At 37.2% G+C, this 18,504-nt stretch overlaps 1 protein-coding gene across 12 annotated transcripts in view; it reads right to left on the bottom strand.

Moving 5' to 3' along the window:
- LOC102231320 (ras/Rap GTPase-activating protein SynGAP-like) overlaps positions 1-18,504 on the bottom strand; it is a 174,393-nt gene that overhangs the window by 74,839 nt on the left and 81,050 nt on the right. Inside the window, exon 1 of one of the 12 annotated variants that reach the window (XM_023331085.1) lies at positions 4,270-4,419. The exons of 10 other annotated variants lie outside the window; for them this stretch is intronic. The gene's annotated coding sequence lies outside the window, so the exon portion shown is untranslated. Of the gene's footprint in view, positions 1-783; positions 2,663-4,269; positions 4,420-18,504 lie in introns of those variants that run through there. One more of the 12 variants, XM_023331084.1, reaches the window with a different exon arrangement.

Here is an 18,504-nt window from a genome sequence, read left to right as displayed (position 1 = left end):
TTTATTATTTGTTTACTGCTCTGGCAGTGCATTTATTTCTGCCATTTCTATGTTGTTATGCTCCCTTTCTCCAAACTGCTGCTTCTTCTTCATCACAGTAAAAACCTTAAGAGAGGTTGACTGATGATTACCTTGAACCTGGATTTGATCACTTCCAAATCAACCAGTCTTTCTACCAACACTTGGAGCTTTAACAGTGGCAACATCCTTTGAAACAGGGAAAATGCAACGTAGACGCAATAAAAAAGGAATACCATTGGAAATAAGAGTAATATACAAAAAGATAATCATTAAGCTCAATCATTTAGTGTTCTTTATGTTTTCTACTACTTCTATTATTCCTTACAACAACAGTAAAGAAAATTTAGCCTCTAAAGATAAAACATTGATTTATCTTTAGAGGATTCAGCTTAGGTTTCAGCTTAGGTTTTTCTTTAAGCTTCAGCTTAGGTTTTTCTTTAAGGGAAATATTGACTTGACTGTTCTGCAATCAACTAGGAATCTTTACTAAATGTAATGCAGAGCTTTTGTTTGATCAGGAAACTGCAGCAGGAAAACAATGAAATATTTGTGTTCCTCAGCTGGATGTCAACAGAAAGGTGCAGAAAATAAGAATAGCGACTTCAATTAGCATACCTTACGGTGCCCATGACAACAGCTCTTTTCTGAGCATCAAACAGCAGGAGTTTCAAAATAAAAGCTGCAAATTACAAATTACTGACAAGCAAATTTGGATTTAATTAAAAAACTTAAATCAAACAAAGACAGATGGAGATATCCTACCTAGATCAGGTGGGGCTCTTGTGCTTTTTGTCCAAACTTGTACAGACAGCCTCCAGCTTACTGCATGAGACCGCTCTGTTTGCAGAAGATGATTTCAGCCTCAGAGTCTCTATTCATCGGCTCAGAACTTGTTCAGTTCTGCAGATTGTCTCACATCCCGTCAAGTGTTGCTGATTGTTCTGAGCTCCGAAAGCGCACAGTGATACAGACGTCTTATAAATAACTGAGCGTGTCTGCAATCAGCACCTGCCAACAGGTGTTATGAAACACAGACCGGTCTGATGAAGCAGCTGAAACATCCTCCGGTGGGTTTATAAGGCCATAGAAAAAAGTTCCACGGAGAAAAAAGTATTGCTCAAAAAGTCAGCCTGAACAAAAGGGAGGAATCAGGGGATCTTAAAGTGAAGAAGAGCAAAGAAAAACCAATTTCACTACAAAAGCTCAGTGCTTCAGAAGGTGCAAAATGTATAAATAAATCAGTCCATGACCTTTAAATCTTTCATGGACAAATAGGCAGATGGATAAAAAATTAATTATTTAACACAAAGGCACCTAGAATCAGGGCTCCTTCAAGAGTTTTGAATATTTAGGTCCAATACTCTACAAACATCCCATAAAATTCCTTTATAGCATATATTTATTAAGAAGATGGCATTTCCTTGGTCGAATAATACATACAAAATATAATTAGGCGCAATATAATAATCACAGATTCACTTAACATTCCTATAAGAAGATTATAAGTTTTTTTTTTCCCTATTGAGTATAAACAATTAGACTAACACACACTTACACACACACCCCAACACACCAACAGAGTGACCTGTTGGTGGAAGGATGTCCTGTCACTAGTAAACTCCCAACTGTGGGCCTGTGCTTTTCTAAAGTGCTAAATTTACTACTGATGTGGCCCGAAAGTGCCAAACCGCAAAGTGTACGCAGGGTGACAGTTCTTAAGTAGGCCACTGTTCGTTACCTCGCATCCTCAGATTAATTAGCGAGAGGTAAAACGACAGAGAAACAAACACTCCCAGAGCGGGCTGACTGTTATAATTTCACACTGAGGCAGTGTTCATCCTCCCCCCACCTCCCTCCAGCACAAGCAGACTGCTTCTGACTGAGCGCCGGCAGCATCGGCGGCTCGGCGGAACGCAGTGGGGATGAGAGCGCCCCCTCCCCGGCCTCTTGCTGTCCTCTCTCCCCCGTGCCCTCCGGACAGACCCTCTGCACGTAATCCCGGTGTCCGACAGGAGATCCACTGAGGACGATTCCTCTCATCTTTTAGACGGGAATGTTTTTTTCTGAGCTCGTCTCCTTAGTGCGTTCCCGCCTTACTGTGCATGTCAGAGATGAAGTGGCCAGAGACGGATGGGCGGGGGGTTGATACGACAGAGTTTAACTGTGATCGAAAGCTACGGAGAAAGGAGGTGCATGTCTGGGAAAATGCAGTGCATGCATGAGAGCGTGCGTGAAGTGCACCAGAGAGCTCCACACCTCCACAACAAGCAGCCAACGAGCAATCAGAACAATTAAGATGGGATCTTCGGCTCCTTGTGCAGAAAAAAAGTACAGCACATTCCACCTTTTGCAGAAATGAGAAGTAGATATGATCGGTCGGAAAGGAAGTCTAAAAACAAAGTGGATGCATCCCAGAAACGGGCAGATGCTGATCACAACTTAGTCCCTCGTCCTCCTTTTCTCTAAAATAGCTCATCCTTAGGAAATCCACCCAGAAAGCTGTGTGTCCCGACTGCTGCATGGATGGAGATTATCCTGCACAGGTGGATGGCAGGACAGTTTGGAGAGGCGGTGGCGGCAGCAGTGCACAAAATGCCCTGCGCCTCTCTGTTTTTCCCTCCTTCTCTCTGAGAATCTCCAGCAGAAAGAGACAGAGAGAGAGAATCTAAAGAGAGAGAGATGTTCAGAAGGGGTGGGGCTGGATGGATCCCTGCTGGGACCTGGAGTGATTTTAAATACTCATCCTTTTTTTTACCTCACTACCTCTCTCTTTCCTTCCCTCTTCCTTTCTGCACAGCCTCTTAATCATTACTCGTTAGCTCTCACCTTCTGCTGTCACATGCATGGGAAGAGCAGCATGAAATTCAGGGCTAAGGGCAACTGAGTGGGAGGAATACAAGCACATTATTTAAATCCTCAGAAAAGGCAAGACCATATTTACAACAGACACATTCATTCAAACATATGTAAGCGCAAAAATCTAGTAAATGTTTCAGCCCACCTCTTCGTGTTTAACATGCAGTATTGTCTGTGATGTAGGCTTGGTAGCTTTAAGAGTTTTAAGAGTTAAAGTTTCAGCTTCTAAATAAAGCACAATGGTTTCCAACCATGCAGCCTTGACAACAATTTAGATAACTATTGTATTAGTTTTTAGTTTTCAGAGGGAATTATATACAAATGTCACAGTGCAAAGGTTAGTTAGCAACTGAACTGTGTCAAGCTACTAAACTTTTGTTTGCTAAATAGCTTATACCTAGCTTACTGAGATACATAGTCATAATAAATTAGAAAAGATGTATTTTTAAAAGGAATAATTTATAGGTTAGTTGAAACATTTGAAAAATGCATTATTGTAAGCATGACTGCATACAACAAACAATTGGCTGTGTTGAGTCTGTTCCCAAATAACATAAGCAATGTTGTTTGGGAACATGATTAGAAATGTTTATCTTCAGTGAAAAGTCTCAACAGACTCAATAAATTTGTCACTAGCTGTGTTTTTGAGGGACCTGAATCAATAAGTTGTTAACATCAAACATCAATCATCAAACTAAACTGAACACAATATCCAAATCAACCTCAAGGGTGCACTGTTGTGAATAGAAATAATTTAAGGTTAATGTTTTCAATATAATTGTTTCTAGGCTCTTTTGCTAATGTCTTAGGGTTTTTTTCTCTGTATCATCAGCATCTGTTTTAATAATGGTACATATTTCTACTTTGTCTTAAAAATAATTGGCATTGTATCTCAGTGTTTCCAAGGTGGACATACCAAACTTTGTTCCTATACAGAGAGATCGTAGCACTTAAATGCCCACACCAAAAAAGTTTTTCAGCAATAAGACATAATGTCAATATTTACATGATGGCAGGACTAAAACTGTAGCACTCTCATTTTGGGTACAAAACTGTTGCAATGCATAAGTATCCATGTCAACTTAATCAACTGCTCGCTGTGTTAAAAATGTCTTCCTATAGGTGGATGCATGCTATGACGACACTCTACCGCTGCTTTCAACACTCAAACGGTCCTGGAAGAATCTGCATCTTCAATCAGCTAAATCTTGTCTTTGTGTAGTTTTATGACAAAGAAAACCGAGCAGAAAAGATAACACTGTACTCCGCAGCAGCTTCGATAAAGAATCTGGTTAAACCGCCTCTACAATCGCTTCTCAGCTCATCTCTACACATTTTTTTATTCAAAAACATCTGCAGAGTTTCAGGACTCCAACAAAACATTTCACCTACCTTACCCCCCATTGGTTCTTCCTTCTTTCTCCCCTCTTGTCTTTTATCCCCTCCCTTTCTTTTCTTTTTCCGCCAAACCTCACTCTCTCCGAACAGTCTGTCTGTCTGCTCTATAATTATTTCCATGGTTACCAATAAAGATGGCAAGCTTAGCCTGACGTACTATGGTAGTAATCTCTTGCTCTCCTCCGCCTGTTCCCTCAGTCCCCTCCTATCATCTGTCGTTTTCTTCCTCTTCTTCCTGTATTGCATTGCTACGACTCTGCAGCCTTCTGCTTCTTCCCAGCACGATTCTGCTGCTACATGTCAAATCTACTAAAAACCAGCATTTCTTTTGCAAGTTGATGTAACTCCAGTATTTCCACGAATGCAATCCATATGTAAGTTAGTCAACATTCAAATTGCTCCAGGAGCATTATGCGTGTTGGGCTTACACTGCATTACTTTTCAAGAAAATGTGAGAAGCTGAACCACAAGTTTTTGGGTTTTGAAGCTGCATTCATTCCCTCATTTATTAATTTAAAACAGTTTTTCATGGCGCTACATTGCTTTAGAAATAGTGTTTTTCAGCAGTGGAACAAGTAGCAACTTGGAGAGTTTTCAACAGTTTCACAAATCTGTAACAAACTGCACCTTCCAACATGAGATTACATCCTGTTGCGTTGTTTCCACTTCCACACATTTCCATTTTTTTCCCCTGCCTGTGAGCTCACAAGCTGATTTGTAAACTACCTCAACAATCCAAAGAAAAAATCTGTCATTCTGATAAACTCTGCTTGTTCAGATCACGACTCATAGCTTTAAAAGCTGAGAATCTGTGTTACCCCAAAATCTGTGATATTTCACTGTAAATCAGGATTTAACTACATAAAATTGACATTTCAAGGCAACTTTAGCATATAAAATTTAAACATATTACAGGTTAGTCTCCAGAATGAAGGATTGCTCACACTTGTTCAGAAGGACTTATTGGTATTCTGGGCAGGAACTGAAAAACACTAAACCAAAGGTGGAGAAAGGGGCAGAAAAGTTAAAAAATGTTAAAAAAGAAAAGTTAAAAAGTGTATGGAAGCAACTCATGAAAAGGCAGGACACACGGAAATGGATAAATTTCATTTTCAAGTACAGACAATACATCTGAGTCACTTACAAACCAGCCAAAGTATCTACAACACCTGCCAACAATGACTGACAAGAAAACAGACTTACGATTGGTCCACTTCAACCGCCTAGCGTGACAGAACATGATCCAAGAGCGAGGTGCACTGTAGCGAAAGCAGCTTCAGAAATCATGAAATTAGGTCCTCGTCGCTGTTTATGCACTCCATAGAGTGTTTAGCCCTCAGGGGATTAAGGGTATACGGCAATAAATTTGTATGTCAGTTGCATGACTGCTGTGCTAGCAAAGCAGTATTAGCGTTTATGAGTGGCAAAATGTCAACCAATTAGAAAGAAAATGGGACGGAAGAGGAATCATACTGGTTTAATTTCAGAAGACAATGATTATTATGTTTCAGCTGCTCAAACTGTTGGCACCAAAGAGGTGCCGCATTCAGGCAAAGCCTCAAATAATCAAAAAGGCAAAGGCAAAAAGTACTCTAAGATGTCTTGGTCAATAGATAGGTACGAATATGGCTCAAAGGATATGAGACTCATACACTTGCAGCAGGAATACTTTCTCCTTCAAAGTGGTATTCCTCGAGGAAAAGGTTTGTGTGTTTGAAGGAGTTGTTGGATGTTGCATGTGGCTCATTCCCAGGAGCTTCCTGTGGAGGAAGGGGGGCGTCTACCTCCAAGCTAATGAAATATATTTGAGTAGCAGAAGCTTGGTATTTTCATGATGTCATGCAACTCTTAGGCAGGTAAGCTGGTGCCGAAGTCCAGTCTTCGTTTAACATTCCTTCAACTTATGCATCTTTTCTCCATCACACCTAAATCAAACAAATGACACATTAGCAGGGCTCTGCCGAACTAAATGACTGCTGATGAGGGAATTCAGACATTTTATTCAGGTATGTTGGAGCAGACGTGAACCTAAATGTTGCAGGATAGCTCTCAAAATCTGGACGCAGGCATCCCTGTTGTAGATGGTATATTTCCTTATTTGGTGCTGAAAAATATGTCGTATTAAAATTGGCTATTATACTCCATTATATTACAAAACTTCCAGTATGTTCCTTATCCTGCAACTCAACAGATTACAATGAAGAACAGGTTTGCCGACCTGTTCACAAATAAAATAGCTAAAATCGCAACATAACCAGATATATGGAGCTGATGAGTTTATTATTCATACCTGCCATTCCGTTATTTGTAAAAAGTTATACGAGCTGTTAATTCAATTTATTTCCCAAATTAAATTGACTTTAACAGTGGCAAATATTTATAAAACCCTGGTTTTATAAATAAAAACAGTGTTTTATTTATAAAACCCTGGTTCAAATTTAGTGACGCATTCTGTTTGCATTCATTACATAAACGGCTTCTTAAATTAAAAATTAATATGATTCCAAACTGTTATTGGAAACATTCAATCTTTATGACTCCTAATGATACAGATAGTTAGTTATACTGACAAAAGACTGTTATCTGTTTCTTATCAGATGAAAGAAACATTTTTCTTTCAGTGATAAAAAAGCTAAAATTCCTCAGTCACAGATAAGCACAACTGAGAATTATTTATACCATAATTAGAAACAAAGATGAAAGTTGAAAGACTGCAGACAGTGTTGTGAAACTGACTTTAAACTTTATCCTGAAATTCAATTCGGGTTTTAACAGAGTTAACTATCTTGTTAATGAAACTCTTTAGTGCATATTTGAGTCTCCTGTCATACATCTGGAGCTGGAAGGTGTCTGCTATCTTTGGGTGAATATTTCACATCCTTTAGACCGGCGGAAACAGCACAATAAACCTTTGTGTCATTTTGCGGATATAGAAAATTAGATTATGTGACATGCATCAGAATCAGTGTATCGTCATTTTGCTACAGTCGGGGAATCTTTCTTTGCTTTTTTAACAATATCATACTTATGGAAGTCAATATCCTCAATTTAAATTAATTTAATCAAGCTGATGGTATTGAACTGGGCTAAAAATGATTAAATTGGAAAGTACTTAAGTAGAATGTGTTGGCATCAACTGGAATGAAACTGGATTTGAATCTGACTGTACAGGATTAACTTCTAACTGAAATGAGCTGCTAAACCTGAATTTCTTTTTTTAAGCACCAAGAGATTACTTTTGGTGCACACTGGCTCAGCTTAGTGTAAATAAAATACATATATTTATGAACCTACGCTTGATTGTTTCATCTTTCTCCATGAATATTCCCCTAAACTTTTGGACCCACTTTTTTTTTGAGGTTGCATGACTGTGCATTATCTTGTGCACTCCCCTCCCCTGTCATTCCAACGCCGGCTGAGGGATCGGCTCCACTTGCAGGGGAACTACTGCTGAGCAGACACCACCCGGTGTCAGACCCCATGTTTCAGATGGATAGATAACGGGGGATTTGGAGCTGACAGGAAAGGAATGAATCAGAGGAGAAGTAACAGGAATCACAGCGTGACAGCCAGGCTCCTGAGAAGCGGCAAGAGAAAATGGAAAGAAGGAAGGGGACCAAGTGGTGGGCTTTCAGAAAGCTCTGCTGAGAAACTCTTGTATTTTGTGACAGGCTGACGGATGGTTGAACAAGGAGGACAGGACTCTACATGTGCACTGAGCCACCTTACCAGGCCTTACGCCAAGATATGGTGACAATGAGAGCCACAGCTGCTGTGAAATAGACTGCTAGGTTCAGAGAAGTGTTTCTCTTCTTTTTCACCTCTATATGGCCTTTCGCTTAAAAATCAGCATAACTGAAGAACAGGAAGAGTTTTACTCATAGTGGGGATTTGACAAGGTCTTTTCAGGGGCATCAAAATGTAAGGTTAACTATTTTTAGCTTTAAATCTTCTTATATATTATTCCCTCATCAAAAACATACCTGGAGTTTTGCCTTGATGAGAAATCTCCCATGGCTACCATTCAGCTGTGCAAAACGCCTGGGTGGACCAAGCCCCGCCTTCAAATCAGCTCCTTCAGACTAGCCACCAGCAATTAGCAAAAACCTGGTGCAACTGCATATCTACAGAGCTTATTACAGGAGCTACTTCTGAGAGAAACGTTGTTAAAAACATTGTTAAAGGGTTAGTAGAGGAGCCATGTTGTGATGACTTTGTTAAGTCAGAGTTTCAGAAAGAGCAGGAGGTTTTAAAAGGACAGAGGCCCAATTTCCAGGGGAAAAAACCCCAGTTCAAATGTCTTTTGAGTCATATTTGATATATTTTTATAACATAGTTACTTGATTGAGCTATAAAATGTCTCCATGTGCCTGGAAAAGACATCATACTACCTCTTTAACGTATTCACAGACAACAGAGCAGTGGAAAAAAGTTGGAGCAGCAATTTTACTTTGTAATAAAACAACAGTCCAGTGAAAATACAATAAAGGTTGTTAGAATCTCATTTGTTAGATTCCCATTCCACCCTCAGGAGTTTATCTAAGCACTGATTATACAATTGACATCGCCAAAAGTTTCTCAGTTGGTCACAGTAGTTAGAGAGCAGAGTGTCGTATTTAAATGCCAATTGCAACAGGGACTCAGCATGGCTGCACTACGCCTGTGACATTTTAGGAGAGAAAACTTGTTTAACCTGGGCTGATTTTTATGAAGTGAAAAATTCATCAAGGCAACATTATTTTCTAACTTATGGAAAAGTCAAAAGAAATCAGCCAAAATTTCAGGAAGAGAATTGTGGAGCCAGAATTACAACAAACTATTGTTTGAGAAGCTTGTGGAAAGCCAATTTCTTTGACCCAAATCATAAAGTTCAACAGTAATGCTACCAAATACTGAAGGAATGTATGTAAACTTCTGATTTTGAAGATATGGACAGATAAATCACTACCTTTCTCTCATGATTGTGGCATTAAGCCAGTAGAAATTATTTTGGCAATTCTAACTGATATAAAGCAAGAGAAGTTTGGTATAAATAAGGGGGGGAAAAGTTCTATGCGTCCTCCTAGTCGAAATAAGTAAACTTTGTTTCAACTGTGAAAAAATATCAATAAATTAAAAAAATTATTAATTTTCTAATTTTGTTTTACAAAAAACAAAAATTATATATATATACTGTATATATATAACGTGATTGTGTCACATTATATTCACAATATGAAAACAGGAAGTCATGGATTATTAATTAAAAGTTCTAAGTCACTAGTAACTCTAAGTCACTAAGTCACTCTAGTAAGCAATTAAATATAATTTAATTGCTTACTATTTAAAAAATTTGTAAGAGATTTTATTACATGTTATCACATTATCAGTCCATAATTTTATGCCTTTTTACAGGTTGAAATCAAGTTCTTCCTCTTAAAATCACACATTTTTTACCTTCAAAATACAGAAACTTGCTAACAGTGCACTGTCCGCCCACACCATCACAGCTCTGGATTCCAGTCATTGCAAAGTCATTTGTGACTCATTGCAATACATGGCAACTGCTGCTGTGTTTCAGCATGTGGAATAATCAGCAGAGACGGTGATCAATGAACAGCCAGGTAATGTACTTCCACCCAAAATGAAAGGAAGGAAGGAGAGTTTTTTAAAGAAGTCTGATTCCACACTGTGAGACAATCATGGCTGTAATTCTCCTTTAGTTACAATCATCATCAGCAATTTAGTATAATTTCAGCCAAGAAAGTTTGAAAAACATATGATTATGTAGACAAGCAGATGGCGAGTGGAAGAACTCTGCATCCGAACTGAACTTCAAAAGCCCCCAGACCAAAATTATTCCCTGATCTCCGTTACAAAAACAAAGCAGAGATGCACATACAGAAAATTCAAGGATTTTATATTTCTGAATATTAAAGGCATAAACATGGAACTTCACTGTAACATATGTTAAAGCTGCACAACAACATGAACATATTGTTAGCATTGTCACATCCGCCCACACCATTTGGAAATAAACCCCTTGTAGGAATGCTGCGATGTAAGCAACCTGACTCAGACCTGCTGGGTGGGAGTGTGTGGGTGTGTGCGTGTTGTTTGGGGGGGTAGGGAGTTCTTTTATGTCTTGCAAATTTCAATAATGCTACAAGACTGACTTGCGTGTATGTACATACATACCCAATGGTCCAGGCTACATTAGCAAAATGATGAAATTAATACATTTTCCAGCTTTTTCTTTCTTTATTTATTAGTTAATTAAATCTAACCAGCAAATCTGATTTATCTATTATCAACGTGATATATAATGGAAGAAGGTGCAAAACAGATGCTAAGATATTTATACATTTTTATCTAATTTCTTCCTTAACCGTTTCCACAAGTTATCTGTATTTATGACTCCGAAGTTGTTGACCTTGCTAATACCTGCATTTCATGAGAGGAGCTTGGAAACTAAAAACTTATGCCACAAAAAATATTACTTTTATTTCATAACAAACAATGTAATCGTGGTTTAACCAAAATATAATCTTCATGACTTCAGGTAAACATGATTGTCTTTTATCACCACCATACCAACATGGTTACATAATTCCTTATGCATAATGTACTCTATGCATTATGCATTTCAGTCTAGGATATATACATACAGGAAAATAGGTACGTATAAGAATGAAAATATTTTATATGTACATTTATTTAGCCAATTATTACAAACATGACTTATCTCTTACTGAAGTGAAATAATTAAAAAGCTGATGATAGACTTAATTTTTTTGAGTGAGAAATTAAATCGTTTAAAGATTTTCGGCTGTGCTAACAGCCATTAACTATCAGAGTTTATCTTCCAGTCCCATTATTGATCCACCGCCGCTCTGTTCATTAAGCTGAGCTATAAAACAACTTATGGAGCACCTGAAGCCCACAGAACCTCCCAGCCGCCTCCTTTAGACCTTTACAGAGACAGTCAAGATTATATATGTGCATATGTTACCTGAAAAGTATTTTTTTAGAAGGAAATAAGTAAAAATCTCACTGGTTGCAGCATCAAATGAATAATTATCACTGAATGATGCTGATTTAGTTGCAGAAGTCTGAGACAAAGACACATCCTTTTTATAAAGTATGAAAATGTTAAGTCTCAACATTTGTGGCACTTGCCAACATAATTGTGTCTTTAGTGTAAGAAAATGATACTGTACTAAATATTTAATGTACGAGGGTCAAAATAAAAATTGAGGACACTGTATGTATGTTGTTATACACAAGTATGTACAACTTAAAAAAAAAAAATCCAATTAATGCCAGGTGAAATATCAACATACCATATTATCATGTCTCCAAAAAAACCCTATTTTAAGATATTCAGTTTCTATTTTTATCTAGATAGACAGACAAAATTTAAAGCAACTTTTAACTGTTCCATCTGGTGTGACAAAAATTTACAAAAAAACAAAACAAAACAAAAGAGTATAAACTTCCTGAGAAACAGGTAGTTTTCAGGCAGAAGTTGGAAAAAATGCAAAGCACATTTTAGCTCAACTAAAAGTCACTATATTTTATTTAAGAACAATAAAGCAAATTAATCAAATGTATTTAAAATGAACTGGGTTCATATTACAGTCATTTAAAGCTTGTTTTGTGTACGGAGAGCAAAAATAGAAAAGCAAGTCATTTATTTCTGAGTGTTATATCTTAAATTGTAGACGCAGCATGAAGTGACAGAAGGCAGAAATCTAATTAACAGTGTCTCTTACATAAATAGCAATAGTTGTATTTGCTTCAGTCTCTGCTGGCAGGTGGTTCCGGCTACTTACGTAGAAATCAGAACCCAGCATGAGACTTAGAAGGCCTGTTTGTTCGGAAATATGTCATCATGTCATCTTAGCTTAACGGAGCAGGAAACCACATTCGGAGGATGCAACAAAATAATGAGATACCTTGAAAATGAAAAATATGTCCATGTCCAGCTGGAGTGTGTTTCTTTTGAGAGGCAGCATTGTTTTTTAACAAACTAATCAGCTAGTCGAAGGCAGTGGAAGGCAAAAGGCTGGTGTGACATTTCTAGCATGAATTACATAAGAAATGAACTCTCCAATGGTGCTGTTGATTTGTTCTATTAGGTCAGGATTTCCAAGTTCCAGGATGGAAAACAAAATAAAGATTGGAATTTTTACTCAGAAAAATCCTTGACGAACTCATAAAAACCAAAGTCTAAGTTGCAGAAATTTAAATTCTATTTGCATTTCTGACAGTTTTTAATCCACCTAAATGAGTAACACAATTTATTATTTTTGAACAGGTTGCTTTAGTGTTAGAATGCACAAGATAGAAATAAATATGTTTTACTGGCTTTTATTGATCAGTGACATTCAACTTGGTCGCTGATCACATTGACCCAATTGTCATTGCTTTCTGATTTACAACTAACACACTGGAAATGACACCAGGACTGAAGTGGTGCCAATTTCTTTTATCAAACAAAGTGAACCAAGGAAAAAGTAAGATTTGCTCTTTGAAACAGTTTCTGTCAGCCAACCACAAAATCACTGTCAATGCAACATGTGCTACTTTTTTGTTTAAACATTTTGCTGCTGTTGTCAATCTACATTAAGGTCTGATGTTTTGTGTGTTTAAAGACGGTTGTGTGTAAAAATCCCATTGGATTTCTACATTTGAAAAACATTTTGACTTTTTTCAAAAGTAAAAGTGAATTTTTAATGCAGAAAAACGTAAGACTTAGACTACATAGTGCACATAGAAAGCTGTAAATTTTGTTTTATAAACTGACATAGAGACATTTGATTACGCAATTAGTAAGTAATTATTTCTATCATGTGAAAAGAGCTTTGAATCTAACTCTGAAATTATCAGAGAGGATTTCTCATTAAAGCACCCCATTAAAGTAGCAATGGGAAAATTAAATGACCACTTCAGACTGAGCCAGTCCTTAGTTCAGTTTTTCTCTCACAGCTTATCCACTACCTTCAGTGTTGCTATGGCTGCAAATAACATAATACTATTTCTGTAACAGCTTCTGCAGTGTTTTGAAATTCCCACAGAGCTTACCTTGATGGCTCAAATACTCTACAGCCAGCTATTCTGTAACTGTTATTACCACGTAAATTACTTTGTCCTTCTGCACTTTTACCAACTGCAGAAGTTCTCAACCTGCGTTTCACACCCGGGAGACAGTTTCATTTGACAGAGGTTAAATGCTGGAAAAGTGAGTCGTTAGTCTTGAGGAGTGCAGTTCAAAGGTCTAAGCTAATTTGCATAAACTTTCAATTTATGACTTAACTTGGGTGTACTTTGGTAAGTCTTTTGAGGTTCTTCTGATTAGGAGCCCAGTAGAGTAGACTCTATTGATCGTAAGTATTACCCAACTATATTTCCATTGTGGAAATCCTTCTTGTGGAAGGATTTCTAGGTTCCAGAGTATCAGTGAAAAATAGGCCAGAATCGTACAAGCAGGCTGTGATCTGCTTGTCCTGAGACACATTGGGATTTAGAGTCATGTCAGTATGAAGTCCAAAGTCTAAGTAATTGTTTAGGAGATAAAACCTGTAGATCTTTTAGGGGAGTACCAAGAACACTGTTGAGTCACAATTAACTTCAAAATGAAGCGGGCTTTATGAATTAGCTTATTTAGCTACAGTCCTAACTGTTTTTAACTGTTCGGCAGTCATTTGGCTGCCACGTGTAAACAGTAGGGATGGTTGTAATAGTAAACATTTTCTCTGCACTTTAGCCTAGTTGCATGTCTAAACAATGGATGGCCTGTGATACACTTATTATGATTATTTAAGATTTACCAGTCAATGTCTTTTATCTCACAAATTTGAAATGTTGACCTTTTACTCAATTGGTCCTTTTCAAATTTAGGCTTTTGTCCCAAAGATCACCATTTCATCAACCCTGACTACCTTTCAACCACATTTAGACAGCAGTAGACACCGTTGTGACAACATATTTTCGCCTTTCCCTGTTGAAACAGATTGCAATGCTGTATTGCTGGAAGGCATTGAAACACTTTTGAAACAGATGCAGAGAAACACTTTATCTGCTTGTGTACTTTATACAAATACTTTATGTATTTGTGATATTCTTGGAACTGGAACATGGTCAGAGTTGTCTGCTAAAGAAAAATTAATCTCTGTATTGAAGCATTAAGACGTTGCTATTAAGAAAGTAATGTCTAAGCCAGAAAACTTAAATTCCCAAATGGTTATATTACACATAATTAAAATGCGCTCCATTAGCCGTCTTTTTATGTAACAATCATGCTAATTATGCTGGAAGGTATTTTGTACAAATTTAACGATTCTTCCAAACTTTTGCTCTACAGCATACTTCATATACAAATGATACGGAATTTATGTAAGCTCTGTTTTGTACAAAACTATGGTAAATGGCCTGTGCTTGATTTGCACTTTATTCAGTCCAACGGACTGCAAAGCACTTAACACTATTACTCCCCCACACATACATTCACACACACATTCACATGTTGATGGTGGTAAGCTACATCGTAGCCACAGCTGCTCTGGGGCCTTCTGACCACCACTAACAGGAGAGGTGAGTGAAGTGTCATACCTCAGGACACAAAGACAGACAGAACAGAAGGGTTTGAATCGGCAGCCCACCAGTTACAGGACGAACTCCTTTCTACTGAGCCACTGTTGCCTGTAGCTTAATCTCATGTTATGCTCTGCAGATGCTTTGCCACAGTTGATGAACTTTGGGATGGTAAATGTAGCTGATGCACATGAGGAACTTTGATGGAAATGACAAAGAGCTTCTTAACCTCCAAATCATTAAAAGGAAATGGATTTCTTTAATATAGATCTATGTAAAGGCAATGCAGCAAAGCAGATCTGTTTCCACCTCTAGGTACAGCTGAGCCTGAACATAACACTTCATCCTAAATACTGGAGCTGTGAAGTGCATGCAAATTATTTTTAAAATGCTGGTTGTGCTGGGCATCTGCTAGGTGTGAATGTGTGCAAGTCAGTGTGAAGCTGGATGTCGCTGAGCAAACATAGTCAGCAAATTATTTGAAAAGTATATAACTATGGTGAGAAAATGACTGCCATTTTGTCAGAAGGTGATGCTGGTGTGGACTACTTTAAGGCCTGGAGGGGTTTACACATATTTAACAGCTGTTGGAAGCAGTTTATTTCCCACTGGTGCATATGCAGATGTGCCAGACCTCCAGAGTGCCGCAGGGGAAACTGTCAAATGAGCTGATGTTGTTTGATGTGGCACATGTGAAGGCATGTCAGTCTGTCTGCTTCTTTTGATACGTTTCGACATCTTAACGATGATTATGCATTTGTAATGCTGCTACAAAGCAACTCAAGCCCTAAAGGTAAACATAAAAAAGTTTTTAACTCCAAACTTAAATTTTTTTCTCCTTGAAAATACAAGGGAAGAAACACAAGATGTTCCTCAACTTTGAACAGTTTGTTCTCAATTACTTTAAAAATTAAACAAAAAATTCTTTAGTACACACATTACTGAAGAAACGTAGGCACTGTTGAAAAATCTAAATTTAATTAGCTGGTAGCTTTATTTTATAACAACAAACAACTTTTTATGCCAGCCCAGCTTAGGTCACTGGTAGAACTTAAACTTCTTTCACATCATAGTTGTGCAATAAAAACCATGAACCTCCTATTATAGATAACTTTGTCATTTTAAATCCTAAAAGAACAATCCCCCTCTGTGTTGCTATCCTCCTACACACTGTCAACACACATTCAATGCTTTAAATCCAACTAAAGATTCTGCACAAGATTCTGCTGGTCAACATATTTCTCAGATTAGACAGACTCTGAATGATGTTTCCGTTTTGCGAGCAGTTGTGGATTCTGTCATTGATTTGTCGTACGTCAAACCGATTCTGCAATCCTACATTAATGCTTACAGTTCACAGGCGATGGGTTAATTACTACCTCCCAAGATGCATCAGGGCATAATGTTACTGGATTGATTTAAAATTTTCATTCCTTGTGAGGATCTTTCAATTGATCATGCCACAAAAGAATCATGTCAAACACAAAATCAAAGAAGGATCTAAAGGGGGCTTAAGTTTGCAATAATGCAGTAAATCTGGCTGTTATTTTGAGACTAATCTGTAAACTTTATTTTAAAAGGGCAGCATTCCTTTTTTTGTCACTAGTTTGGTACCATGAGCAACCTGGAATCTAAAGTTGCAGTAATTTGTGGCCTAAAATATCTAGACTTTTATTTTGTAGAGTATTTGTAGGTTTTAGTTTAAAAGGCCAACATAATAACTTTTTCACTACAGGTTTTATTTCATTAGTCATGAGGAAACATACATTAGGTGTTGGTTTTATAATGTACCACTGTCTATAACAAAAGTGAAGCTCCTGTTGTTTAGAGCAACATTCCTCCTAGAGCAACATTTAAAAACTTACATCTCACAAAATATCAAAGACCAGGTATTAGGTCAGGAATTGTTTGCTACGAAGTGCCAATGGTAGAAAAAACTTGTATAAATGCTTTTATTTTTTTCTCAGAAACAGTTCGCAGTTCATTAATGTCATGACAGATTTTATTTTTTTAAGTAAACACAGGATCTACAATTCAAGCAACTCAGAAAACAGGGATGAACCGAGAGGGTTGTATCAAGAAAGTCATCCAACATAAAACCAAATCAAATGTGAATAACAAATAAATATGTTACACTGTGACTCGTGATCAGAAATAAGTGAGGATGTTCTGCTACTTGCATCACTCTTTCTGCAATCATAGTTGTTTCATGGACCACCTAAAATATGGAATCTGTATTTAAAACAGAGGGAAGTTCACGCCATATGCACATGACTTACTTCTCTGCTATTTATAACAATGATTTTCTATCTAATTTTCATGCATTCACTCAGTTTCTGCAGACAGTAGAGGCAGAAAGCCGGTGTGGCTTTGGGATGTAAATGAACACGTAATAAATACAGGCACAGATTACACTACAAACAAGGAAATGTTCTCCATCACAGAGTGAAATTGCATGCCTGAGGGATAGAAAGTCTTTAATAGAGCAAGTAGGTAAGTAGAGATGCAGAAAATTGTTTTGTTTGTTTGGTCTGAAAGATGGAAGCCATGCTGTGAATAGATTTGTTTAGTAAGAGGACATTTTTACATAATTAACCCTTAGAGCAGAAAGGTTGTCTTTAACAGACCACATCAACAAAAATAAACCCAAGACCCAAGCACTGAATTAGAACAAAATTAAAATAATCTTGCAGACAAACCTAGTCATACAATGTACTTTCCTGTCATATTAAAAGATATTATTTGTAGTCTGTTTAAATGTTTATGGCTTAACTTATTACTGAAATATGCAAAAACTATAGTATCTATTTTTTATTTTTTACGCTTCACTTCTTACAGTCGTACACCAGCTGAGTTGATGTGACCGACAGGAGCTGGCTTCTGTCTGAAAATCACATTTCTGTTAGCAAAACCATTGACCTTCATATCCTGCCAGAATAAACTCAAGGGTAAAATATTCCTGATTGATCCATCATCGCCTTTTCTTTTAACATCTATGACTTTATAATGCATAAGTATGTAATTTCTGCAGATGTTCCAGTGAAGATTGCAGTATCTGCAGATACCAGTATTTTGGCTACTTGAGGGTACTTTATTCAGTGACTTTAATATATCAGGTGTAACTTTTATAGAAGGCATTTTCTCTGGATCTTTAGATTATAATATGTGTTTCTACTTCAAAATGTAAGTGACTAAACTTAAAAAAGACAAGATATAGATACTCCAAGTCTCTTTTTATGGCCCTCAGACCTACACGCTGCAAAAACACAAAATCTTACCAAGTATCTATGTTCTAGGGCAAATATCTTAATACACTTAAAATAAGACAGAAATAACTTAAAGTTAACTTTTCAGCAAGAAATAGGAGTTTACTACAAGCCAATAATTCTTCAATATTAATAAAAATAACTACCGTAGTACCGCTGGCAGATGTTTCTTCACTTATAACAAGACATTTTTCCCAAGTTATGAGTGAACTGAAACTTTGCAGAATCTAGACATATTGTCTCTTTCACCAAAACGATTTCTTCAGTATATTGTATTACATCTGCTTTTCTACTATTTCTTCCCCCAAAAAATCTAAGTGCAGCTGGAAGATGTGATTTTCTGGGGACTATGTCAAGTAAGTGGGTGGTTTATTAGCTGTAAAGACAA

This window comes from Xiphophorus maculatus, chromosome 3 (assembly GCF_002775205.1).
Source record: "Xiphophorus maculatus strain JP 163 A chromosome 3, X_maculatus-5.0-male, whole genome shotgun sequence".
NCBI lineage: Eukaryota > Metazoa > Chordata > Actinopteri > Cyprinodontiformes > Poeciliidae > Xiphophorus > Xiphophorus maculatus.
The sequence above is the reverse complement of the archived record's forward strand: the minus strand, read 5'-3'. Positions and strand labels throughout refer to the sequence as shown.